General features: G+C 44.8%; 1 long non-coding RNA gene across 1 annotated transcript; it reads right to left on the bottom strand.

Moving 5' to 3' along the window:
• Window positions 1-18815: 18815 nt before the first annotated feature.
• LOC134035940 (uncharacterized) lies at window positions 18816-19347 on the bottom strand. Its single transcript, XR_009932372.1, has 3 exons — window positions 19229-19347; window positions 19015-19107; window positions 18816-18896 (listed from the first exon to the last, which is right to left on the bottom strand). It is a non-coding gene; the product is annotated as an uncharacterized LOC134035940 (long non-coding RNA).
• Between the last annotated feature and the right edge of the window lie 881 nt (window positions 19348-20228).

The following is a 20228-nucleotide window of genomic DNA, read 5'->3' on the forward strand; positions in this document are numbered from 1 at the left end:
GAACTCTAAAATAAGTTATATTTATAGAATAAGGGTGAGAATGCCCCGTCCCCCGTTGTCACCAACTAGTAACGGAAACTATAACAATAACAATATACAGTAACAGGTTTACTATATTTGTAAAATCTAGACGGGGCAACGTGAACATATAGAAGCTTTAATTGCAATTTAAAAGTTACATGTGATACACACAGAGAAACACACACTCAGGTTTACATAGAAAGTACATACACACATATGTATCTTTAGCAGTCATAAAATTGACTAAACAAGAACGTTTTTAACCTAATTTTGAATGTCGAAACAGTATCAGCCTCCTTAATTGAGACAGGTAATTTGTTCCAGAGAAGAGGTGCTCTATATGAGAACGCCCTGCCTCCAGCAGTTTTTTCTTAATTTTGGGAACCACCAGATAGCCGGCATCTTGAGATCTAAGTGTCCTTGCAGGGTGATAGGGTGCAAGGAGACCAGAGAGGTAAAGTGGTGCCAATCCATGCAGAGATTTGTAGGTTAGTAGTAGAAAATCAGAACTTTGTACTTTGAAATCAGCTCTGGCTTGGACAGACATGGTAGCAGTGTCTGGTCATGTGACCTACAGACATGATAGCAGTGTCTGGTCATGTGACCTATATACAGACATGGTAGCAGTGTCTGGTCATGTGACCTACAGACATGATAGCAGTGTCTGGTCATGTGACCTATATACAGACATGGTAGCAGTGTCTGGTCATGTGACCTACAGACATGATAGCAGTGTCTGGTCATGTGACCTATATACAAACATGATAGCAGTGTCTGGTCATGTGACCTATATACAGACATGGTAGCAGTGTCTGGTCATGTGACCTACAGACATGATAGCAGTGTCTGGTCATGTGACCTATATACAGACATGGTAGCAGTAGGTGTGTTCGACTTCATGCAGCACCGGCGGCGCCGACAGCCGGCTGCAGCCGGCTGCCTTGAAGTTGAGAATGCCATTGGCTGCTTCAAGTCAGCCGGGCTGCAGGTGGCTGCAGGCGACACCGGCGCTGCATGAAGTCGAACGAACCTAGTGTCTGGTCATGTAGACTATATACAGACATGGTAGCAGTGTCTGGTCATGGAGACTATATACAGACATGGTAGATTTAGATTTAGTCATTTAGCAGACTAGACTTACAGTAAGTACAGGGACATTCCCCCCGAGGCAAGTAGGGTGACATGGTAGCAGTGCACATGGTAGCAGTGTCTGGTCATGTAGACTATATACAGACATGGTAGCAGTATCTGGTCATGTAGACTATATACAGACATGGTAGCAGTGTCTGGTCATGGAGACTATATACAGACATGGTAGCAGTGTCTGGTCATGGAGACTATATACAGATATGGTAGCAGTATCTGGTCATGTAGACTATATACAGACATGGTAGCAGTGTCTGGTCATGTAGACTATATACAGACATGGTAGCAGTGTCTCATCATGGAGACTATATACAGACATGGTAGCAGTGTCTCATCATGGAGACTATATACAGACATGGTAGCAGTGTCTCATCATGGAGACTATATACAGACATGGTAGCAGTGTCTCATCATGGAGACTATATACAGACATGGTAGCAGTGTCTCATCATGGAGACTATATACAAATATGGTAGCAGTGTCTGGTCATGTAACCTGTACACAGACATGGTAGCAGTGTCTGGTCATGTAGACTATATACAGACATGGTAGCAGTGCACACACTATAAAGACCCACACTAGACATTCATATTTTATACACAGTCACACACTCTATACAGACCCACAGTAGACCTTAGTATTTTATACAGTCACACACTCTATACACACCTGTATTAGAACTTAATATGTTATACACAGTCATACACTAGCTATTCAGGGGGAAATAAAAAGTATTATTTATTGTTGCTGGTAGGGTGCTGCTTGTATTCAGATGGAACATCATCTTCACAGTACCATCTCAGCTGTAGCCTGTCCAGAACATGTGCATCTTCACAGTACCATCTCAGCTGTAGCCTGTCCACAACATGTGCATCTTCACAGTACCATCTCAGCTGTAGCCTGTCCAGAACATGTGCATCTTCACAGTACCATCTCAGCTGTAGCCTGTCCAGAACATGTGCATCTTCACAGTACCATCTCAGCTGTAGCCTGTCCAGAACATGTGCATCTTCACAGTACCATCTCAGCTGTAGCCTGTCCAGAACATGTGCATCTTCACAGTACCATCTCAGCTGTAGCCTGTCCAGAACATGTGCATCTTCACAGTACCATCTCAGCTGTAGCCTGTCCACAACATGTGCATCTTCACAGTACCATCTCAGCTGTAGCCTGTCCAGAACATGTGCATCTTCACAGTACCATCTCAGCTGTAGCCTGTCCAGAACATGTGCATCTTCACAGTACCATCTCAGCTGTAGCCTGTCCTCCAGACAGTGGCAGAACCAGACTTTATATATGGGGTGGCCAAGGGGTGGTCACGTTCATCTGCCGGGTAGGAGTCTTTGGATCATTTTCCACATGACCTGCATATTAGTGATGGGCATTCCGGCTCTTTTTCGTGAGCCGGCTCGTATGGCTCAGCTCACTAAAAAGAGCCGGCTCTTTTGGCTCCCTAGCGGCTCTTTAAAAAATACATGTTTTAACTATAAATTTGACTATGGTAGGTGTGAAAACAATTTGATTAAATTATGAAATGAAATCATACTCGACCGTAACCACATATCTTTAAAAATGCATTGATTTGTCATGGCTCTCCTCCGAGTTTTGACTACTCTCTGACTGTGTGAGTTGGCTCGGCCCTCCCTCATGCAGGATTGACAGGAACAGACGATGATCGTGTGCGCCTTTAAGCCTACAAGTATTTTTTCGTTGTTCTTTGAATTAGTCAATTATTTTAAATACAATTAAAATTAATTATTTCATAATCATTTAGTTTTTATAGGCTGTATTAATCTATTAAAAATAGAGTGAAAATTGGAGCTTAAACCCCACGGGGAATTATATAGATCAACGGGCGCCTGCCCAACGCCCGAAGAAGAATCCCCCATGGAGTCCAGACACTGGTGGCGGTGGCGGCAGCCGACGACCAATCGAGCCGAAGACTGAGATAGGAACCTGGCGGCGACGGGGTGGTGGAGGGTCGCACACTTGATAGCATGGACAAACTACACAGGGAGAGAATCATATTTAAAGGCACGGATCATGTGACACCATTAATTGATAGCGAGAGCGCTAATCGACCTGAACCCTAGTGACCGCCCGACCAGGGAACGGGGGGAAGGTAGGGCGTTCTTAGCGGGGGGATTGAGAAGTGTACACTACGATAAAGCCCGAGTGCAGAGATCGGTCTTGCCTGACTGAACTTGCGCAAGCTTCATTTTAATCAGGAGAGACCTGGGATGAGTGAAAGATGTTTATTACAGACTAATAAATGTACTATGGTGTTTGGAGCTTGAACCCCACGGGGAATTATATAGATCAACGGGCGCCTGCCCAACGCCCGAAGAAGAATCCCCAAAAGTAAAAAGGTAGGAAGTTAAGACCAGAACAAAAAGAAAACATACTCACCAACAGGAAGGAACCATGAACCGCTGGGGAATAAGCAACACAAACGCGACACGGAAAGCGACCGACATGGGTGCACCGCACCGATCGGAGCGACCGTGATCAGTACGAGAGCGTACAGAAGGACCTAGGCTAAAAGCATACATACCCGGGCCGGAACCTGCAGGAGATGGCAAGCCATGCACGGACAGATCCGTATACATGTTCCTATACCGAGAAACCCAAAGGAAAGAGAAGCAATGATTGTAGGCGGTAGCCTCCTGGCCAGAGGCCGATGCCCTAGTGCATGAATGAGTTATGTGCTAGAGGGCCGACCCCCTCATGCTGTCGGTGTTTGCCTAGGCTGGCTGAGGCCCGACGCCCTCAGGAGTGAACGTGATAGCCTTTTCGGCTTTGGTCGGCTAGAGGCCGACGCCCTGGGTCTATGTGGACAGCCTGTGCCGGCTGGAGGACCGACGTCCCCGCGTACATGACCTATGTAGGCTAGGGGGCCGACGCCCTTGAGTCTATGTGAACAGCCTGTGCCGGCTGGAGGACCGACGTCCCCGCGTACTGATGACCCTATGTAGGCTACCGGGCCGAAACCCTTGAGTGTGTGAGCAGCCTTTGCCGGCTGGAGTGCACGTGAGCCTTTGTAGTAGGAGGACCGACGCCCTCGTGACTTGTGCTAGCAAGAGAGGCAGGAACCAGGGACCCTCTGTTTGCATACAGAAACCGAGTCGCTGTATCCGCAGGCAACGTAGCATCGAGCCTGTAAACACGAGACAGTTTAACGAGAGACACAGTAACAACACCGACCACCAGTTGTTTGCAAGTACTCACAGAGAGCCGTTAGGGCCGTAGCGATCTTTGGGCCTCGATGATGGCAGCAGAATCTGGACGAACGTACGAAGAGTACGCTGATGAAGACCAGCGGCCCAGCTGCTGCAGAGACGCAGTGGACACCCCTTGCACAGCAGCGGACGTAGCAGCGCCTATTCTAAATGAATGGCCTGAATACCGTCCAGGGGGAAGGTTGCATTTGGCTACGACCTGTGCTAGATGGTGGCTGAACCAGGATTGTGACATAAGATTATTGCTAGGGGTTAAGAAGAGGGGGGAGAGTGGATCGGAAGGGCACCTCCTCTTTACGTACCTAAGCATAGATAAGAAAGGACAGAAAGGACCACCCGTGTTAGCAATGATTATTGAGCAAGAGCTTCCGGTTTTGGAATGTTTGAGAAGCAGAATGAAGAAATCAGGGTGAAACGTTAAGTCAGAAAAACACACATCAGTGGCAGGATTGAACACGTTTGCCCGAGTTGTGAATTCCCCGCACCGTAAGAACCCATAGAAAGCCATTAAAAACGTGAAATCCAAGAGGGAATCGATGTAGGGGGAAAAGCAACCGCGTCTGAGCACCGAGAGCATGGCGTGCAGAATAGACAGAGTGAAAGGGAGTCTATCGTCCACCTTAGCGGGGAAAGCTTTGCCTATGCCTTTGAACAGGAGTTTGACTGCTGGATTCGTGAAAAGGCTGGGGAACGAAGGATCATGGCATCTGGCATTGAATTGAATACCCGCAACCAGACCTTTAATATAGCGTGGCTGGAAGTGGCGAACATCAGTGCAGTGACACACAAAAGCACACACCACGTTAACACACACGGGTACCAGCGGGACAGACAAAGACAGACAGAACATAGCGTACGTTCTCCAGGCGAAATCGTACGATCTAAGGGTAGAAGCAGCCAACCCCTTCCTCATATAACCCTTGGCTACCTCTAAATATGCCTGCAAGGAGTGCTCTTCTAATCTAGGACCAGTGACGCGAGGGGGGGGGACGGCCAACGGCCACTGGCTGGCGTACGGGCACAGATCCCTGAACACCTGAAAATTGAAACGGGACAGGGAATCAGCTATAACATTATCGTGGCCCGGCACGTGACGTGCTGTGAGGATGAAATTATGAGTAACGGAGAGCCAAGTGATGCGTCTCATGAATGACATTATGTGTGGGCAGTTAGAGCGCCCCTTATTTATGATGCTCACCACGGCCTGATTGTCGCACAACACAGCTATGCGCTTACAACGCCACGACTGGCCCCACAGGTAACAAGCAACCACGACGAGGTAGATTTCGTACAGGGCAGAAGAGGCACCGGGCGCAGCGAAGTCATGGGGCCACGGGCTGGCGAACCACTGCTCCTGATAGAACCCCCCAAAACCAACGGACGGCGCGGCGTCGGTGAAAAACCGCAGAGAGTCCGAAGACCGAACGACGTCGTCGTAAAAGAACGACACGCCGTTCCAACCCTCGAGCAATTGCAACCAGAACGATAAGTCGGACCGGCAACCATCGTCCAAGCACACCGGATCGAGCAAACCAGACACGGAAGACGCCAGGACGAGCAACCGGGAGATGAACGAGCGGCCCTGGGGAATCACGCGCATGGCGAAATTGAAGTGCCCGAGGAGAGACAGCAGCTGCCGCTTGGACATGACTGAAGACGCCACGAGCGACCGGGCCATGCTGCAAGCCCGCTCGAGCTTCTCAACCGGCAGGGAAGCTTTCATCTCCACCGTGTCCAGCGTGATGCCCAGAAACTCCAGACGAGTGGCCGGCCCGAGAGTTTTCTCGTCGGAAAGGGGAACGCCCAGTCCGCGGAACAGATTTTTCAACAGCAGCAGGGAAGCGCCGGACGCATCGGACGGAGGATCCACCAAGAGAAAATCGTCTAAAAGGTGGAGCAATGCGGGGACCCGGTTCAACAGGATCCAACAAAGGGCCTCGGAAACCCGCTTGAAAATGGAGGGGCTGCTCCTGCTCCCGAACGGGAGACGCACGGCGAAATAGAACCGGTTATCCCATTTCATCCCGAGCAAGTGCCACTGGGACGGGTGAACGGGGACGATCTTGAACACGTCCGTAATGTCTGCTTTGGAAAGCCAGGCACCGGGCCCCCGCCAGCTTTATGATCTTAATGGCGTGGTCCACGGTGGCATAGTGAAGCGAAAAAGGCTCGAGGGGAATAAGCCTGTTAATGCCGGGAATCGGACCGGAGCGCGGAGCAGACAGGTCCAGGATAAGACGTTTCTTACCGGAATACTTCCGCGTAGCGACACCGAGGGGACTACTGCGAAACAGGGGAAAAGGGGACAAGTCGAACGGGCCTATCACGTAGCGTTTACCGCACTCTCTGGCCAGCAGCTGGGAAACGACAGCCGGCTCCCGCACCGCTGACTGGAGATTGCTCAAAACAAGGGAAGACGACAAGGGAAACCCCCCCCTGAATCCTTGAGTCAGCCCCGTGAGTAGGTGATCAACGAACACGGAATCGGGATGGGACGAGAGTTCGAAAGCCAGTGCAGACACATTTTGGAGTGGATGGGTGCTCGGCCGTTAGTTCGGACCACCACGACGCCCTCGCTGAGGGCGGCCCCGACGTGGACACACCGACCACGGATGGGCTTCCTGACAGCCGCTTGCGGCCACGAACGTCCACGTTCGCCTTTCCGATGGCAGCACCAAGCCCGCGAGCGCGAGGCTGGGACCCGGGATCCCCCGGGAGAAACGGAACCAGTGGACAGAGAGGAGCAGCATGCCCCAAGCCGCCGCACGTGCCGCAAGACACGGCCTGGGAGCCCCCGACCAGCATTACCAACAGCTCGGTATCCAGCACGGACCAGTCCAGCAACACATTAGACCGGGAAACGTAGCGAGCAGCCTTGCTCGAAAATTCTTTATGATACTGGTAGAACAGGTTCCTCCCGTAGCGCAGATTCAGGTCCCCAATCAGAGCCATGTAGCCGTCTAGTTCCTGCCGTCTAAGGGGAAACACGGAGCACACCACATCGCGGAAGATCCCGAAAGCTACCAGAAACTCCCCGATAGACAGGTCCCTTGCCAACCTGGGGTCAGCAGAACGGAGCACCGTGCTATACTGATCGCTGGTGGAGACGCTCGCGTCACACTCGGGCGAGGGGAGGATCAGACGTATCAAATTGATATTCCTGCCTTGCAGGATGTGGGATCTTAAGCGGGGGGTAATGTCAGCCCCCGAAGGGATGTAAGGCCTACCTGCTGACAGAACAGCTACAGCGGAAGCCAGGGTGTGCAGTGGCTCCTCCATGGGCACGAGGGGCGCCGAGGCTGGGAGCGGCGCAGCCACGGGAGCGGAAGCCCCGGCGTTCTCCAGAGACCGCAGGCGGGCATCGATGGATTGGAGGGAAGACGCCAGGACCAGAAGGGTGGAAGAGAGGGCTTCCCCGGGCCGATCGGAAACGGGAACAGGCAGAGGAGCGACGGCAGGGCCGGTAGATGGCCCAGCGTCCGAATCAAGCACCTCCGGACGGCGCGACTTCCTTGTACGCTTCCGACCTTGAGCAGCGGAGGAGACAGGGGGAGCCTCGGGCGACGGGACTCGGTAAGGAGACACGCAGTCCACCCCGACGGCCAGGGCGCGGAGCTGGGAAAGCCCCAACCCGGGCACTGGAAGGACACCCACGGCGCGCAGACCCGCCTCTAACGCAGACCCGTCGGAGCCCCGACGAGCAGCGAGCCGGGAACTGCGTCGAGCAGCAGGGGAGGCGGAACCCGGAACCGGGACGACCTCCTCGAACAACTCCAACTCGGAATCCGACATAGCCTCCAAAAACCAAGACAAGGGAAGGTCCAGCCAACACGACACATCAAGAGCAATCGCGCACTTGATAGCATGGACAAACTACACAGGGAGAGAATCATATTTGCTTAAGGTTAAGCTTGCTGTCGAGCCTTGAGAGGTGTTTATATAGGGTGACCAGACGTCCTCTTTTACCTGGACATGTCCTCTTTTCGAGAGCTAAAAAATGTGTCCGGCAGGGATTCCAAAATCGTCTGGGATTTTGCCTCGTCGGATATTTGTGTTTCTCTGGGTCTTTCACAAACTATTACTTCCTTACACGTTTTGGAAAGGGTATCTTCCTTACGTTCCACCTTCTTGCGCGAGCTCTGACTGTAGAGAGAACTGTCATTTTGATCAGATAGTGCGGCATGCAATACACGACCAGCACCACCACCCCCACCCTAGACCCCGAAGCCATTTGTTTTGAGAATAATGGCTGGCTGATGAAGTTATTGGCTGGCTAGCCAGCTCAGCCAAAACCTAAATGGCTGCTGCAGCCGCCAAAATGTTAATAGCTACAAATGCCTGAAGCTGCCACTTCATGTCTACAGATGTGTATGTTATACTGATTTACGAGATCTCAATATTTCCAAGCAATGTATGGCTTACACGTGTATATATTTCCACAAAATGCAATACAATGTAATAAAAAAAACACCAGATTTAACTTAACAAATTATGTATTTATTTTTTCATATCTGTAGGCTACTAATCATTTTCAAGTACAATGTGTCAACTGTGAACAAATGTATTTATTGCCCTATTCACTCATTAAATGTGTGTCTGTCTATGTAAATCCATAAATGAGTGGTTATGTAAGGTGAAATTAAGTGACTTAAGTTGTATAAGAACTTGGCATTATCATGGGACAGCCCTAAATGTATTAGCCATACACTTGATTTACTAATACCCAATGTGTTATGCATAGGCAGCAAAGTAAAGAGGACAGTGGGACATGTGACAACCCATGTTATATCTCATCCTGAGATTATATGCTTTCAGAAAATATATTAATAATTTGACTTAAGTTGTATACAAGAACTTGGCATTGTCATGAATGAAGGTGATCATATTACACCTTGAAGGAGTAAGTGATGATCGTTGGCATGGATCATTGAGCAGAAGGCCAGTGGAGCTAAACAAGCATTCCACCGGCACACTGCCTGGTGTAATGCAGAGGTAGCACCGGGCCATAGCGGACAGTGCTGGGAAAGTATTACTATGGGTTCGCCAAAAGTCTAATGCTCCTTGGTCTCTTGTTGGGTGTGCTCAAGCATTCGACGAGAGCACAACCTTTGTTCTCTCACATATATATTTATTGCTGTTAAGCATTCTCACTATTGTTTTTCAACTTCTTAGTTCTTCCGCCGTTTTTTGGCCTTTAACTCGTTCTGCATACTTTAACCGATTCCTACAACTTTTGTATCAAAACGTTCAGCTCCTTCAGGAGATGATGGCTATGACTTTTGGTATTTCTCACTTTTATACTTTTTAAGACATTAAGGTTTTTGTGCAAATTATTCTCCCATTAAAAGTAATGGTAAATCCTTTCAAATCATTAAAAAGCTTCCTCCTCTTTCAAACGTAACTACTTCAGCTTACTTTCAGCTAGAGACACCATTCAACCTTTAAAATGTTCACAAGACATTCAGCTATTACCAAATGATTCAGCTTTTTCAAATATTCAGCCAATTTTGAATTATGACAGTTTGAAATACATTAAAATGTTTGCTCCTTCTTGATTTTTATGAATGAGCAGCAAGCAGAGTGGCACACTCTGCTGGCTGCTCTTTTTCGGATATTCAACTAATTTGTCAAACAAATTCCTCTAACGTTCATATAGTTTAACTTACAGAAACAAGTTATACCTTAAAATGTAGGAAAAATCGTCCTCTTTTAGCCAATGTAACTATTAAAGAGCTCACATTTACAGATTTTCAGCTATGAGCCTTGAAGCGAGAGCAGCCTTTTGAGAGGTGAGTAAAATCAGTCAGAGAAAGCAAGAAGGAACAAGATTTTGAAACTGCCGATAGAGTCGTATTTCTGACCGCACAGACATATAAAGGACATCTCTGGTTTCGGCAGAGTCTTGGGTCTCGGAAAATATCCTTATATTTTGGATTGGACGTATAGTTTTGCGTCTAGGTCAACTTGTTTGAGGTGTGGATGCTAGGTAAATGTTCGTTTTTCTCTCTGCCTAGCTCGTTAGCTATCACAGCTGCGCCATCACCGTGGCAACCAAACAAACAAGCACCAGGAAAGCAAAAGGAACACGTTTTGAAACTGCAGGTAGAGTCGTATTTCTGACTGCACAGACATATAAAGAATATCTCTGGTTTCGGCAGAGTCTTGGGTCTCGGAAAATATCCTTATATTTTGGATTGGACGTACAGTTTTGCGTCTAGGTTATCTTGTTTGAGGTGTGGATTCTAGCTACATTTCTCTTATTCTCTGCCCTCAGCGCGTTAGCAATCATAGCTGCTCCATCGCCGTGACAACCAAACAAACACGCACCAGGAAAGCAGAAGGAACACGTTTTTGAAACTGCAGGTAGAGTCTATTTCTGACTACACATACATATAAAGAATATCTCTGGTTTAGGCAGAGTCTTGGGTCTCGGAAAATATCATTAGATTTTGGATTGGACGTACAGTTTTGCGTCTAGGTTATCTTGTTTGAGGTGTGGATTCTAGCTACATTTCTCTTATTCTGTGCCCTCACCGCGTTAGCAATCATAGCTGCACCATCACCGTAACGACAGACACGCACCACTCAGTCTCTCACACAGGTGATTGGTACATTTACTTGACCATGAGAAACACGATTACTAGCAATTGTCGGTTTATACCAATAATACGATTACTCCGTTTACATGTGTAATTAGTTATGCGATTACTCAATAAACGCGTCTACATGATTCTTTTTTATTAATCGTTGTATGCTCCACGGACAAAACTTGCACCATCATCCTTCTGCAACAAAGTGTCGCCGTGTCTTCCTGTATCGGCCCTACTGCTGTATGTTTCATTCCATCAACACATTGAATCCTACTAAAAAAGCCGAGTAAACGCACTCAATGGTAGGCTACATCTGCTACTGCTATTACTATCCCAACTATAATTTAATCTGTTAAAACGATAATATTCTTGTTACGACTAGCTAGCCTACTTCTTCTTCTGTTTAACAGTTCATCTTTCAGCTTCTCCCACATTGTAGGCTATTTTAGCTCTTAGCTTTGTTAAGATGATGCAGTTCAGCTTCCACACTGCCTCTTTTGTGTGACTCACACATTTTTGAAATTCATTTCAGCTTGCGGGTATTTTCTCATTTCTCACTTTTATACTTTTTAAAATATTAAGGTTTTTGTGCAAATTATTCTCCCTTTAAAAGTAATGGTAAATCCTTTCAAATCATTGTTGGAATGCTGCTCCAGTCCCTTTCAAAAATACCTTTCGGTTGCTTTGAAGCTTCAGCTTATAACTTTCTACTAAATTTTCACTATTTTCAGCTTTTTTAGCATGGTCAGCTATCCCCATTCAGGTTTTCAGCATTCTCACTGCTGTTTCGCAGGAACAGCCGTTTCTAGTTATATCAACTTCTTAGTTCTTCCGCCGTTTTTTGGCCTTTAACTAGTTCTGCATACTTTCACCGATTCCTACAATTTATGTATCAAAACGTTCAGCTCCTTCAGGAGATGTTGGCTATGACTTTTGGTATTTCTCACTTTTATACTTTTTAAGACATTAAGGTTTTTGTGCAAATTATTCTCCCATTAAAAGTAATGGTAAATCCTTTCAAATCATTAAAAAGCTTCCTCCTCTTTCAAACGTAACTACTTCAGCATACTTTCAGCTAGAGACACCATTCAACCTTTAAAATGTTCACAAGACATTCAGCTATTCCCAAATGATCAGCTCATTCCCAAATGATCAGCTTTTTCAAATATTCAGCCAATTTTGAATTATGACAGTTTGAAATACATTAAAATGTTTGCTCCTTCTTGATTTTTATGAATGAGCAGCAAGCAGAGTGGCACACTCTGCTGGCTGCTCTTTTTCTGATATTCAACTAATTTGTCAAACAAATTCCTCTAACGTTCATATAGTTTAACTTACAGAAGCAAGTTATACCTTAAAATGTAGTAAAAATTGTCCTCTTTCAGCCAATGTAACTACTAAAGAGCTCACATTTACAGATTTTCAGCTATGAGCCTTGAAGCGAGAGCAGCCTTTCAAATTCTCTCACTAACTTCAATGGAGAGGTGAGTAAAATCAGTCAGAGAAAGCAATAAGGAACAAGATTTTGAAACTGCCGATAGAGTCGTATTTCTGACCGCACAGACATATAAAGGACATCTCTGGTTTCGGCAGAGTCTTGGGTCTCGGAAAATATCCTTATATTTTGGATTGGACGTACAGTTTTGCGTCTAGGTTATCTTGTTTGAGGTGTGGATTCTAGCTACATTTCTCTTATTCTCTGCCCTCAGCGCGTTAGCAATCATAGCTGCACCATCACCATAACGACAGACACGCACCACTCAGTCTCTCACACAGCTGATTGGTACGTTTACTTGACCATGAGAAACACGATTACTAGCAATTGTCGGTTTATGCCAATAATACGATTACTTCGTTTACATGTGTAATTGGGTGTGCTCAAGCCCTATATATTATATTTATTTATTTATTATTGTTTATTTTCGCCCCCCTAAGGATCAGTCAATATTTGGACTACATACACAACGGCGGTGTCAAAAGGTTCGTCTTGGTAGCGATTGCGTTGGTTGTATTTTTATTTACGTTCCGTTGCATGGTTTAAGTAGAAATTGCGTTTTTGTGGTGAAAAGTGAAGCTAACGGTGGCTAATTTGCTAGCCACAGTCACTGACGTTACTAACGTCACTACGTCACTAACGTCACGAAAACACACGTGACTACCTGTAGCAGAACATTCGTTGTTACTGACAATGATCGCTACCAGTGAGCTTTTTATGAATGAGCGATTTTCCACTAAATAAATGTCAAGCATATTTACGTTTTTGGGGGCATATTTTCAGTTAGCAGATGGACATCTGCATTGCATTACATTGCAAATGTGCCGGGAAATTGATTGAATTGCCGGGTCTTTAGAGGATGCATCACAGACTGAGCAACTTGATGTCAAACAATGACTAAAACAGTGGCAGAGCTACTATTAATGTGGAAATTTGTGACGGCAGAGTATGCAGCCAAGCTCTCTATGACTTGTTCTATTCGGTCACAGGCGTCAGACTCAGATATATTATTAGATTCTACCTGCTCAGTTAATTCTAACAGTGTTTGCACAATTTGAGGGAGCGTCATGATCTGTGATGCGTCCTCTAAAGCAGCGGTCCCCAACCTTTTTTTTCGCCACAGACCGCTTTCATGTAAGACATATTTTCACGGACCGGCAGGGACAGACTGGGAGGAAAGATAGGCCCTGGACAGCTGCGCTGCTAATGCCTGCACATTCTGGGTTTGATGTGATCCTAGTTAGTGACTTCCACACCTAATGCGAGCGCGCGGAAAAATTGTTTAGCTGATTTGAGCGAAAAATAGTTTTGGGAGTTTTATGTAAAATAAACAGCCGTTTTTTCAATTGACAAAACCATGTCTAGTGAATGTGATGTATTTTTGTCTCTTAATTTTTCAGTCCCATCTTTAAGTTTCTTAGCCTGGTTTTCCATCGTTATATTGTTACTAGCTAGCTTTCGATGTGTCAGTCCCACTGTTGTGTGTGACTATAAGCTACGACAGTGACACCCGAAGTGCGTTCCTTATATCCAGTTTAGGCCTATTCCATAATTTTGTTTGATTGCTGTCACGGCAGAAAATCCCGCTTGATGTTGGAAATGGAAGCAGGTTTTCAGTGCTTTAGTGGCAATCTCAGGATAGCCTTCATCCAAAACACCGATAGAGTTGTTGTCTCAAACAGGCTCCATTGAGTGGTAACTATCACTTGTCATGTGTCAACAGGAAGAGACGCGCATGATACCGCTCAATAAAGCCCACAAACTTGCTAAAAAATGAGTAAACACACCCAGTGGTGGAATCAACTCCCCACCTCCATCAGAGACACTGACTGTCTCTCCACCTTCAAGAAAAGGCTCAAGACGCACTTGTTCCAGGAGTACAACGGTACTTAGGAATGGTTCGCTTGACCCGATGTTAGTTTCCTCAAGGATCACAATGACTCTTGCTCAGAGACTTGTTGCTCTTGTGGTTAGTGGTAACTGTTTTAAATTTTTTGTACTCGCTGTGATATATTGTTTTTATTATTGTTGCTTGTTTTTTCCACAGGTACACTTGCACGTATAGCGGTTCATGTTGTTTAATTGTAACTTGTTTAACTACATGCTCTTATGGTTCTTCCCTTTGGCACTTACTTTGGTTGTTCACAATGTGTGCTTCATGTTTTGGCTACTCGCAATGTTTTGTGGCTATCTTGTTGTTATGATCAGTGACCTATGCACTTTGTAAAGCTCTCTCTTGGAAGTCGCTTTGGATAAAAGCGTCTGCTAAATGAATAAATGTAAATGTCTTTGCAGAGCTTTTTTGCTCAGGGGAAAAGGCCCGCGGAGAAGGAGAGAATCAGGTCATTTTTCAGAATAAAACATCTTTCAGACTCTGATAATCAATTAAAAGGAAATAATGTTAATAATTCTTTTTTGTGCGGCCCGGTACGAAGTGACCCACGGACCGGTACCGGTCCGCGGACCGGTGGGCACCGGTTGGGGAACGCTGCTCTAAAGACCCGGCAATTCAATCAATTTCCCGCCACATTTGCAATGTAAAGCAATGCAGATGTGTACACCGCCCCCTACCGAACAAGATGGGTAGCTTGGTCAGCAGGGAGCTGAAGAAGAGCGGCTACTGACGTCACTCTGCTGCGCCGCTCAGAATGCTTTTTCGTTCATTTTGCATTTCTGCAAATGCATTTGAATTGTGGTCACAATTTTGCAGCCACGTTCTTAAAATGAAAATACATTTCTGGAAATGCATTTGAATTTGAATTGTGGTCACGATTTTGCAGCCACGTTCTTGAAAACGTCAAATTTTACATTTCAAATTGAATTTTGGTATCTATTTGCTGGGGTATATTTTGAAAATTAAATCTCAAATGTCTATTTCTTTTTCATTTTAATTAAGTGAAAGATTGAGCACTCTTGAAGAAGAAAATTAAAATGCAAATAGGATGATTGATTACTAATTTTATTTATGAGTCAAATAATGCAGCCACATTCTTAAAATGCAAATGCATTTCTGGAAATGCATTAGGCAGGGAGCAATAGAGACATAATCCCCTGACGGAACATACAGACAGCATGGGGGAGAAGTGGATGGTGGAGGCCGGCAGCAGCACCGATCATACAACAACCAATCCCAATCCTGGTTTTTAGGGAGTCATGTGGCTGAGCGGTGAGGGAAGCGGGATAGTAATCCGAAGGTTGCCAGTTCGATTCCAGGTCATGCCAACTGATGTTTTGTCCTTGGGCAAGGCACTTCACCCTACTTGCCTCGGGGGAATGTCCCTGTACTTACTATAAGTCGCTCTGGATAACAGCGTCTGCTAAATGACTAAATGTAAATGTAACAACAGGGGTGAGTGTGTGCGTATCCGCGCAGCCTTTTAAGGCCGTCTTATCGGACGTGGCCCAATGGGCTTGTGCTGGCTACCACAGGTGTGGTAATGAGCGGATGACGCGCGCTGCCCGATTGCCACAGAAAGGTTCGCTGCAGTGACAGTGGTATCGAACTTTCTGTCAACGTTTTTTTGTGGATTGACTAGTAATTACATCCATCATCATCCATTATCCATTTTCATTATCATAAACCCACCCTTGCCTGCTTAACCGAGATTACCGGAGAGTAGGACGGACTCGAGCCAGCCGCCGGCCGCGCAGCATCAGCCCCGGACTACTGCTGTCCGTCGGGAACGAGAGGGAAGGCTACAGCCGAGACCGCTCGCAGTGTTTCCAGTGACTTTTTGTGGTGGGGTTGTCAATCCCTGCGTCCGACCCCAACAGGGACTTGAACCCCACCACAAAAAGTCACTGGAAACACTGCGAGCGGTCTCGGCTGTAGCCACCTTACATTCTCATCTCTTGTCTTCCATCGTAGATTCGGCCCTCCTAGTGGGTAGTCGCCCCCCCTTCATTCTATCGTATAACGGAGCTGCGTTGGGGTAGGTCGCCCTCCAAGCCCCGATTAGATGAATTCCCCCTTTTTTTTTACTCACCAGTATGCCTTTCATAATCAATTCTCCTGGCTTTATCACCATAGTTGTAGTGCCACCTTTTAATATTGAGCTGTCAGTGAGGGGGCCTTCCTACGCCAGGCTCCAGTTGGAGATACTGTGGGCTACCGGGGAGTCCTAGTAAGGGGGGGGCTGGAGATGCTTGTTTTACCAAATAATAAAATATATTTTGTACGTCAGCCTCTAATAGTCTTCTGTGTTGCCTTGTGCCGTGATCTAAACCCTGCACGGGTGGAGCCACCTTTTTGTGTCATCATGTCATCATCACAGATATGAATTGTTATATCGTATTGTAATATTCTACTGACACTGACAGATTTCCTCCTGCAAATGTGTACCCACATATTCACTGTTCTAAGCCATGAATGTGAATGATTTGAACCCGCTAACTGATATCTCTCTCTCAAGCATGCAATTTTGGCCAAAAAATTAGGGTTAAGAGTTATTTTCAAGGTGCAGAGTCATGTCTTGGTGCAGTAATAAACAGGGGTTAGTTAAACTCTCTCTTTAAATATCAAAACCCTAGCCCGAATTGGGGCTCAATAGCGCCACCTAGAAGTGGTATTGTTTTCAACTGAAAAACTGCTTTGTAGTCACATAGAAGCTCTTATCGTTTTGAAATTCTGATAGAAGATCCATTATCATACCCTTAATGCATTTGGTTGAAAACACATGATAAACATTAACAGAAATTGAGTTTTTAAAGATAATGTAAACATAAATACAATGTACGTAGAAGTTGCATTGATGCTGACTAAGTGTGACATTTATTGGTGTCTAATTAACCTAAACATTCCTTTACAGGTTCAATTTGATGAGGATATGGGAAAATATTGCTTTAAAAAGGAAAGTCTCATACAATACAATTGCATTGTGAATACCCCATATTTGTAGTCCAATTAGGGTTCGGTAACTGTCACTTTGGATAGTTCTCAATGGCAATGGTGTTTTGATCGAGATTAAAGGTTGTATTTTTATTGGCACTGCTGCAAATGTAATTTAGGGTTTATTTAGGGTTAATTTTATATGTACGGGTTTAAAATTTGGATCTGATGTGTCTGTGATATACCCATGAAGATGTTTTGCCTTGTACTTTTATTTTGTCTTATATATATATTATACTGTATGTACTTGTTCTTGTATCTATTATTAATTGATATTGATTTAATTTGACATGCCTTGCTATTTATTAGTTTGTAGAGTATCATTTATGATTCCTAACGGAGATTGTACCCTGCGGAATTGTTCTAAATAAAGTTCATAAAAAATATTTTTTTTAAACTAGATTGGAACTAAGTGGAAATAACTGTTGTATATTAACTACTCCTCAAAAACAAAAGACTAAGGGCCTCATTTACTAACAGGATTGCGCCCATTTCAGGCGTAAAATAGCGGGTAAAGACATAAAACCGTATTTACAAAGGCAGCGCACTTGAGTAAAAACGCAGATTACCGCTGCTGGGAGGGTATAAGGGAAAGTGGGTGTGTGCCGCAAAGAGATGGGAGGAGAGGTGTATTTCTTCCTTGTAACATGTTAATGTTAGCTGTAACTTCGTGAACCAATATTTCAATCTCCTGTTCGCTGAACCTTCTTTTTCTTTTCCTCGAATCACTCATGGTTGCAGTAACATGCAGGCAATTTCTCCTGTCTTTTAACGGCGCGCTAATTAACACTAAAGGGCGGAGTAAGGCGCTGATTGCCCGACGAGGATCTGGTTTGATAAATACCACGCAAAATGCGTAAATACACCGTGCGCTATTTGCGGTTGGGCAAAGGCGAAGATTAAGTTGCGGTCGCAATGTTAGTAAATGAGGCCCTAAGTATGAGTCAAGTTCATTTTATATAATATTTATTCACATTTATTTACATGGTAATTTACAGTGTCTGAACTCCCTCAGAGCTATTTGGATAGCTGGCAACCTCCATTTCTACATTGTCAATCTGAAAAAAAACACACAATTTGTGTAAAAACGCTGCAGGGGCTTGCATCCCTGCTTCATAATGTTAGAGCCTGTACTAGGATGTATCTATAGGAATGCAAGAACCTAAATTACAGTTAACCTTTAACTTCAGGTTTGTACGATGAGCTGTGTGTGTGTGTGATATAATATGTGGTTCAAGACTCAAAGTGGGGGTAAGATAAAAAATTAGTTTTTTGAGGGCAGGTATGGTGCGTTAGTGTTTGGGCGCAGGTGGAGTGAATATATGGTACAAAGGTGTATTTTTTCAAGTGAGATGAGTGTCTTGACTCTCAATGGCTTACCGATGAAATTGAGCATAGATACACAAACAAATATTTTGGTAATTAAATATTAACATCTGGAGTCAAGCAGTACAAATTGTTGTATTTAGAGATGATTTGTCTTAGCGTGGATGCTGTAAACATGCCCCTGTTTTCCCCTAGAAATGTGGGAAAAAAGTATTAAGTCATGAGGGATATGGGGAGTACATGATGCTGGACATTGGATCTGTAATTAGCTTGAAGCAGCAAAACCTCAGTTGTGATCTACACGCACACCACTGTTTGGAGAGGAAAAGGGCAAGTCCTCTGGCCACCACGGTGGCGGGCAACCGGCCATGTAAGGACCTCCTTGGATATTGTTTTCCTTGGCTAACAAAGTCACATGAATTTGAATTAATTATATCGTCACATACAATAGTTAAGTTTAATCAGGTATCAGGTACATACAAAATTTAAAATTTAAATAATAATAATAATAGTTGGAAATCACCATGTTGTCTGACAAGCTTCCCCACAAGGCAGCGCAAGAAACTAATTTCAATTTCTGGGTTTATATAAACCCTTGCCTTGTTGATGGAACGTCCACCTGAAATACAAAATACAACAAATACCTCACATTATTAAAACAGATGTTGCATTGTTGCATGTTGCATTGTTGCCTGTTGCATTCTAGTAGGCCCTTTGTCTGTTTATCTATTCTTTGGTCTCATAAATTAACATTTACCAGCCACGCGTATCCTTTTTGAATTCCTCCTACCAGTCACTCTTCCTTTCACAGGTCCAAAACGATTTCAGGCACTCAGCACCTAATGAAATAATTTTGGATTATTGAGCATGTTTTGCATATATTTAAATATAGCCTACCGTATATCACCTTTTATGAAACATTATACATTTTGCTAGAACAATAAGCATATACAACATGTGCAAAAGTAAAAATGCATTATAATGCAGCTGTGTCAGGGTACAAAAAAAAAAACATGATGTCACACTCTGACATATACAGTGAGGGAAAAAAAATCGATCCCCTGCTGATTTTGCACGTTTTGCCACAATGCAAATCAATTTATAACAATTTTGACATGCGTTTTTCTGGATTTTTTTGTTATTCTGTCTATCGCTGTTCAAATAAATCTGCCATTAAAATTATAGACTGATTATAGACTAATTTCTTTGTCAGTGGGCGAGTGTACAAAATCAGCAGGGGATCAAATCCCTCACTGTATTATTGATCATATGATCAATTATTATTACACTTTTATTTTATACCTCAACTGTAGTAACAACCAAATGACGTTGTGTCCTTGGGCAAGGCACTTCACCCTACTTGCCTCGGGGGAATGTCCCTGTACTTACTGTAAGTCGCTCTGGATAAGAGCGTCTGCTAAATGACTAAAATGTAAATGTAAATGAAAACACTGAAACTGCTTATATTCTCCAGCATCACAGGTATTCAACACCCAGTCAATGAATTGATTACGCTCAGAACA

The sequence above is a fragment of the Osmerus eperlanus genome, chromosome 1 (assembly GCF_963692335.1).
Source record: "Osmerus eperlanus chromosome 1, fOsmEpe2.1, whole genome shotgun sequence".
Taxonomy (NCBI): domain Eukaryota; kingdom Metazoa; phylum Chordata; class Actinopteri; order Osmeriformes; family Osmeridae; genus Osmerus; species Osmerus eperlanus.